The sequence below is a fragment of the Tupaia chinensis genome, unplaced genomic scaffold (genome assembly GCF_000334495.1).
Source record: "Tupaia chinensis unplaced genomic scaffold, TupChi_1.0 Scaffold000473_1, whole genome shotgun sequence".
Taxonomy (NCBI): domain Eukaryota; kingdom Metazoa; phylum Chordata; class Mammalia; order Scandentia; family Tupaiidae; genus Tupaia; species Tupaia belangeri.
The window spans coordinates 3,732,132-3,738,850 of record NW_006159982.1 but is presented as its reverse complement, the minus strand read 5'-3'; the positions used below and the strand labels follow the sequence as shown (position 1 = coordinate 3,738,850).

Sequence of the window (6,719 nt, the reverse complement as noted above, 5' to 3'; positions counted from 1 at the left end):
GAGCCCCTGGGATTTTGTTATTCCCTCGGTCTTTAACCCCAACATATCTAAAACCACATGCATTACTTTCTTAACATAACCTTTATTGGTACATCTTCAATATCCTGCTATTAACTCAGTTACCCAAGCCACACACTTGAGTCTGTTGATTCCAGTTCCCGGCCAAATATCCCTCCAGCCCCTCTTCCCTACCCCACCTCTATGACCCTGCTTCAGTGTCCCCCGCTTCTTGGCTACTAGATTCTCAGCTGGATTCTCTGAATCAAAATGTGTCTTCTCACAGTAATCCACCATGCTTCCTACACAGAGAATTGCATAGCCAGCTTAGACAAAAGCAGAAACTTCATTTTAATTCAATATTCAAATCTTCCAAAAAGGCTGGGACATTTTTCAGTGTCAGTTAAGTAAAATACCTTGAAAATAAATTTATTTGATGATTGAGACTTTTATCGGGTCTCAAGACCGTCATTTTGAATATCAGCAATCATTACACACTACCCTTGAAGCCAGCACGGCATTTGGCTTAACCAAATATGTTACTCTCTTTAAGTTCTTTTCAAAACTAAACTATTCTTATATCAGTGGTTCTTAACCTTTCAGAGTCATGAATCCCTCTGAGAGTAGGGTGAAAGTTATGGATTTTTCTCTTGAGAACAATAAAGACACACAGACATACACTCACCCATTTTGCAAAATTTAAGACTTTCTTAATGCATCCATGGATCCCTAGAGCTTTCATGAAAGTGAAGGACCCCTGCCTTAGATAAAATTGTTCTCATATTTTCATGTTGGAGCCATTGTCTACATGTCTGTTTTAAATAAATGTTCTGAAGGTTTTGGTCCTAAATGAGATATGATTAGTTACCCATTTTCCCAGAGTTGGTACAGTAAGTGTTGAGAACGGGCTGTCCTGTGGGCAGGACAAGTGATCGGCACTGCTGTCCTGATTCTGCCTTTAAGTAGCTCTGGGACTTCGTGAAGTCCTATAACTAGAAAGGGATGGGAAAAATCAACTTAGTTATTCAGCCAGGGAACTGGAATCTTGTCCCCATAGGCTCCACTAATTTTGGAAAACTTTTGAGGGCCAGCAGGTGGCATGGCAGTTAAAGGCACTAGGCTCCCACATGGCAGTGTGATTTGAATCCAGGACCTGGCAGCTTGCTTTCTCACCTTCTCTCTCTCTGTCTCTCTGATGAGCTTGTGCGCTCTATAGCAAAATTTTTAAAAGATGGTAATGATGAATAAAAAAATATAATTCTTTTAAAAAAGAAGTTTTTGGACCAGCAGATGGCATAATGGTTATGTTACTGGACTCCCACATGGCTAATCATAGTTTGAATCCAGGACCTGGAGGCTTGAAACTCATGCTGGGTGCATGTGTGTGCGTGCCGAAGATTCTGGGAGAAGAGTGGAGGAGAAGGGATTATAGCATGGCCATACTCCCTGGGGGAGATTTCTCACTTTCTGTCTGTGTCCCTGGCAGGTGCATGTGCCCTGTAGCAAAAATCTTTCTCAATAAACAAAAAAAGAGAAAATTTTTAGAGACATAATGCAGGTACAAAACGAGGCACATCCGACACAATATTTTGCTGCACTGGTAGCATCCTTTTCACTTCTGCCTTCTCATTTTATCCCAACAAAAATCTGGTGAAAGAGTCAATGAGTTATAATTATTCAATACATAAGGATAAATAAGGAAAGGAATACACAGAGAGGCTTACTGAATGTTATAATCGGGAAAAATGTAAAACTGACCACATTTTGCCTGATACGGTAGGCTACTGGTATATGTAGTTATGGATTTTTTCTCATGTATAAAGGACATTTTTGAAAAATGTACGTTTGAGTGTATTTTTGTCTGTCGATTTTTTTATTTTCTGAACTACTTTTGACTACACTCGGGAATTAAAAATAGGAATTTTGCTTTCTTTTTTTGAGCTCTCCAGCATCTTTTCATAATCCTCTGACAAACTATCCCATTCCAGGCTGAAGGCGCTCATTCTAATCTCTTTGTCTTTTTCTCTTTCTCTCTCACATCCTGTTTTAGACTTGTAGATGCTTAGAGTTAGAAGGACCTTGGAAACTGGCTCAAGCTCTCCTTGTGCAAGTAGGGAGCTGAGGTCCATAATGGTTAACTCAGTTGCCAGAGGTCACATGTGGCTGTCCTATAGCAGATACAAGGGGAGATCAGACATCTCCTGATCACTGGTCCCACTTATTCTCTTGCCTTTTGATTTTATTTCTTCAAGTTTGTTTATTTCTTCTATGAGTGAGAGAGAGTGAGAGACAGAAACAGTACCCCCAACAGGTCCTGCTGTGACCCACCCTCCCCCCACTTCACCCAGTACTGGATCATGGGAGCAGGTGTACCTGGCGTCATCAGGGAGCTCTCTAGATGTGAGCCCAGAGCTTTCCTAAGTGGGTTAGCCTCACAGAGCCAGTGCATTGAATTTCATTTCACCGAGCTTTACCGCACCAACATCCGGGCCCTGTTTTTCTATCTTTTTAAGTGGAAAAAAATTAATTTCCCAACACCGAGAAAATTTAAAAAATAGAGCAGAGAAAGGCTCATTAAAGCTTAAAAGTCAGAATGATAAGGTTTACAGTAGCTTTCCAAATACTGCAGTTAACATATTTGCTAACCCTCCCTAACCCCCACATTAAGTCCTACCTCATCATAACACGCTTCTACAGTTAAGTAATTTCCATTCTAATCTTGGTTGCTTTCTAGAGCCTGTCTGAAATAAAGAGAAACAAGTTTTCAATATCTTTGCTTATAAGAATAAAATTTTGCCACATAAAACTTTCAAATCCATACATGTAAGGGGTCTTCTAGTGCTCGAAGGGGGCAGTTTTATGTCAGTTGCTACATCAGAAGCTATTTAGCAAGAGCTTGTGTTGCATTTCAGATTATGTTAGGCAAATTGAAAAAAGTTAAAAAAAAAAATGTATAGTTCTATCAGAAAGGAATTGGGAAGTGAAGAAGGGATTTAAAAATAAGCCCCAGAAACAACTAGAGAACAGTGATGTTCTAAGCAGTAATGAACATTGAAGAACAGTGAGAGGTGATGATTGATATACCCAAGAATAACAAATAACTTTGTGAGTGGAGTAAGATTTGAACCTGGCCATGACCAATAGAGTTTGAAATGCAAATAGAATTTGAAGAGACAGAGGAAGCATTGAATGCTTGCAATGACATTAGAGTAGGAGTTAGTAGAGTCTGTGAGATGGGTAGTGAGGGACTAGCCTGATGGAACCATGGGTGGATGATGCCAGTATATTGAAATGAGGCTGAATACGTAGGTAGGCAAGTGGAGAGCTTGATACTGAGAGCTCAAAGACTTGAATTCAAATCCCAGCTGTGAACCTGGATGAATGACTCAACTCCTCCATACCTCAGTTTCCCTGGTTAAAATGGAGATATTAAAGTCCCCCTCTCATATTGTTGAGGACATTGAATTCGATTTTCAGGTTCTAAGCACAAGTTTAGGACACCACCTCCTCTGCCTTCCATCCAGCTTCGTAAGCATTTTTATGCCCTTTGGTTTGGTTGGAAAGTTAAACTGAACACGCTACAACCGTATTAACTATTATATTTAGGGAGAAGCCAGAAAATAAAGACTTGAAAGAGTCTGAGGGGTCTGAACTGCAATAAACAACAGAAAACTGTTCTTAAGCAGAGTTGGATTTAGAGAATCTGAACTTAGAAAGGATCTATTCAAACCTCCAGAGAACTTGAGTACTCTGCCGATACTCTGCTGGTTGCTCAAACATTTCACCTCTGGGAAGGAGACCACTTGGCTGCCTGTGCTGGCATGTGGATTGGTGAAAAACTGCGTGCAAGGCATTTGTCTAAAAAGAAAAAAAGAAAATTGGATTTCAGGGGATTAAAGTTAGTCAAATTTTTATGGTTTTTCTCCTTTAATGGTGGGTTTTTAAGGATCCAGTGCCAAGGTTAATAAGTAAAAAATCCTGGAGAACCAGGTTGGTCGATTGAAAATTAACAAATACCTCTTTAATAGTTACTAGAAAGTTATGAATAACACCTATAGGTGATCCCTAAACAAGTTCTTCGTAGGCCCTTTCTCTCTTTAGAATCATCTAAAAAAACCAAAAAGACTGTACCAATTTATCCCTTTGGCACCCTAAGGAGACAGATAAACAGTAAGTCAAGGAGCTCCATGTAATTGTCAAGAATGGAGAGACGCCGTTCAAGTTTCAGGGTCTGGCTATTAGTCAACAGTCCTCAGACCCTTTAGTCTACTTTAGCTGGGCTCTTCTCCAATTCTGATTGTCTGGTCTTTGCATAATTATAATGTCTTCCCTGTGGAATTTGCTAGTGATTCTTGGACTGTGACTCGAAAGGAAAAAGACCTAACACATTACTTGCTATTTTCATTCAACTTAGCCAAACTCTCAAATAGGTAAAGTATTTTTAAATCTTCAGCAACTGCAGATTATCTTGGGTGAATTCAAAAGTTTTTCCTCTGAATCCACTTTGCTTTTCAGATTCAACATCCTCCTCTGTGTTGTATTTTTTGCAAGGTCTGCTTCTGCTGTCCTCTTTTAGGAATTTGGAATCAGTAGGAACAGCGACTTTACCACTACAGGATCTTGACCAAGGTCAACAACTACAGGCTTGAAAGAAAAAAAAAAAAATCCTAAGCTTATTCTGCTACTTCAAACGGGTAATTAGTGATAAAGAAGGGCAGACTATTTGCCAAAGCTGGTGGTAGATATTTTTATCAGAAACATACACGTGGGAGTGATATACACAATATTATGATAAAAAGAAGCTACACAAAACATACCAGACACTGCACAAATAGCACAAAGTAAATATTATGAAAAGAAGTGATCTGTGCATTGCCTGTCATGTGGTCACCCCTAAAATACATCCTCATGTTTGTAGAAATAAACATTAAGGATTATTCTTGAGATCTTTCTTACTGATCTTAGAGCACACAATTATAAAAATGACAGATACAATGAATAATCAGCAGTAATGTCTTTGCATTAAAAAAAAAGTTTTCCTGTTGCAGAATAAGTGCAATAGAACCGAGTTCTCCTTTCTGCCCTTCCAGACTCACATGGTGGGTCAGATACCAGAAGTCCCTTCACCCCCAGATTTTATGATGTGTTTGCAACCCCCCCTCTGTTCCCCCTACCTCCAAATAGAGGCCTGAGCCTCTCTCTCTCTTCCTTACCCCCTCCCCATTTTTAAAACGCTTTAAAGAACATCTCTGGGAGACAAAAATAGCGCCAGTTGTGAGAGGCCTACACACTGGGAATGCAACTGAGAGATGCAAGTCAGCAAGTGCGAGCCGCTAACATGAGTGTCTGGCCCTGGGTGGATGCTCCTCGCTGTCTTGGCGCCGATTCTCTGCCTGGGCCCGGTGGGTAGAAGGGAAAATGGTTTTTCAGGGGCTGGGGGGTGGGTGGGGTAGGTTTGACATCTGGTCGTGGAAGGAATAGAAACCCCAGCATTCGGGCAGAGGGGGCATTTCCTTCCCCTCCCCCCACGTTTTTCAAATTTATTTTGCCCAGGCGGGGATTGGCGACGGTCAAAAGGGAGCAGTTGGCACTGAATGTCACCCTGAAGGTAAAATGAAAGACAAAAGATGAACGCATGCTTGCTTTCCGTTTCCGGCGGCTGCCGCGGCGGTGGCGGCAGGAGCAGCAGGATTTAAAGGGGAAAAAAAAAATCACACGCACATACACACATATATACACACCCAGAGGCGTCAATTATGCAAACGCAATAATGCAATCAAATCATGACAGCGCCGGGATTTTTTTAAAAATATATCGATATTTATTTTTAAAAAGAGAGAGAAACGCATGCAAACAGAAACGTGCACATACCACGTAACCACCCGAGGAGAACCTGGCAGCCTCTCTCGCAGCCGCGCTCGGTGAGTGCACAGCCGCTCGGGACGCGGACCCCGGGTGCCAGGCCGGCCCCGCGCCCGCGGGGGCAGAGCGGGGGGCCGTGCCCTTGCCACCGGCGGGCCGGCCAGCACCCCCTCGCCTGCTGAGGTCGCGGGAGCCTAGTTAAAGGAGGCGTGTGTAAGATGTGCAATGTTCCTGCATGGGGGTTTTGTAGACTTTCATAGCCAAAGAAACCGGCTTCGGCTTCTTTAAAAATCCCCGACGACTCACCTGATTAACCTGCTGCAGTTCTGACCCTGCCAAGGTAACTGGTCCAAATCCTTATCATCAACATCTGGAGACAGACATTTGCATCTGGGGCATTCTTGATTTGCAGTCCTGGTTGAAATCTATCTTGCTACCCCCCTTCCCCCTTCACTTGCTTAGAGTCTCTTGGTAAAAAAAAAAAAGCAAGCCCTCCCTCAATAACACAACCATAAGTACTGCTCACCTCTTGCAGACTTGCCTTACCATGACTGCAAAACTGTCAGCGTGTGTGCTGGAGACACAGATAAATTCTAATTGCAATTAGATTTGTTCTTAAACACCCCTCCCATCCCCCTTCCTGGATTGAGACTTCAGTGTTTGGTAAAGTGGCAAAGAGTGAGGGCAGAGTTAGGGCACTGTATCTGGGAGGGGTAAGGGTGAGGGGGTTGTGGGGCAGGGGTCTTTGGGGAAGGGTGGTGCCAGGAGTTGAGGACCGCTGTCATGGGCTGGAAAATTCTTCTGGTGATTGCTGCTGCTGTAGTCCTAGGTGTCTCCCTCCTGTCCTCTACGCCTCTTTC

The 6,719-nt window shown here is 42.5% G+C and overlaps 1 protein-coding gene across 2 annotated transcripts in view; it reads left to right on the top strand.

Annotated features, from left to right (window-relative positions):
• The window catches only part of ESRRG (estrogen related receptor gamma), a 736,743-nt gene that overhangs the window by 53,899 nt on the left and 676,125 nt on the right, over window positions 1–6,719 (top strand). Inside the window, exon 1 of one of the 2 annotated variants that reach the window (XM_006155835.3) lies at window positions 6,089–6,199. The exons of the other annotated variant lie outside the window; for it this stretch is intronic. The gene's annotated coding sequence lies outside the window, so the exon portion shown is untranslated. Of the gene's footprint in view, window positions 1–6,088; window positions 6,200–6,719 lie in introns of those variants that run through there. 2 annotated transcript variants of the gene reach the window in all.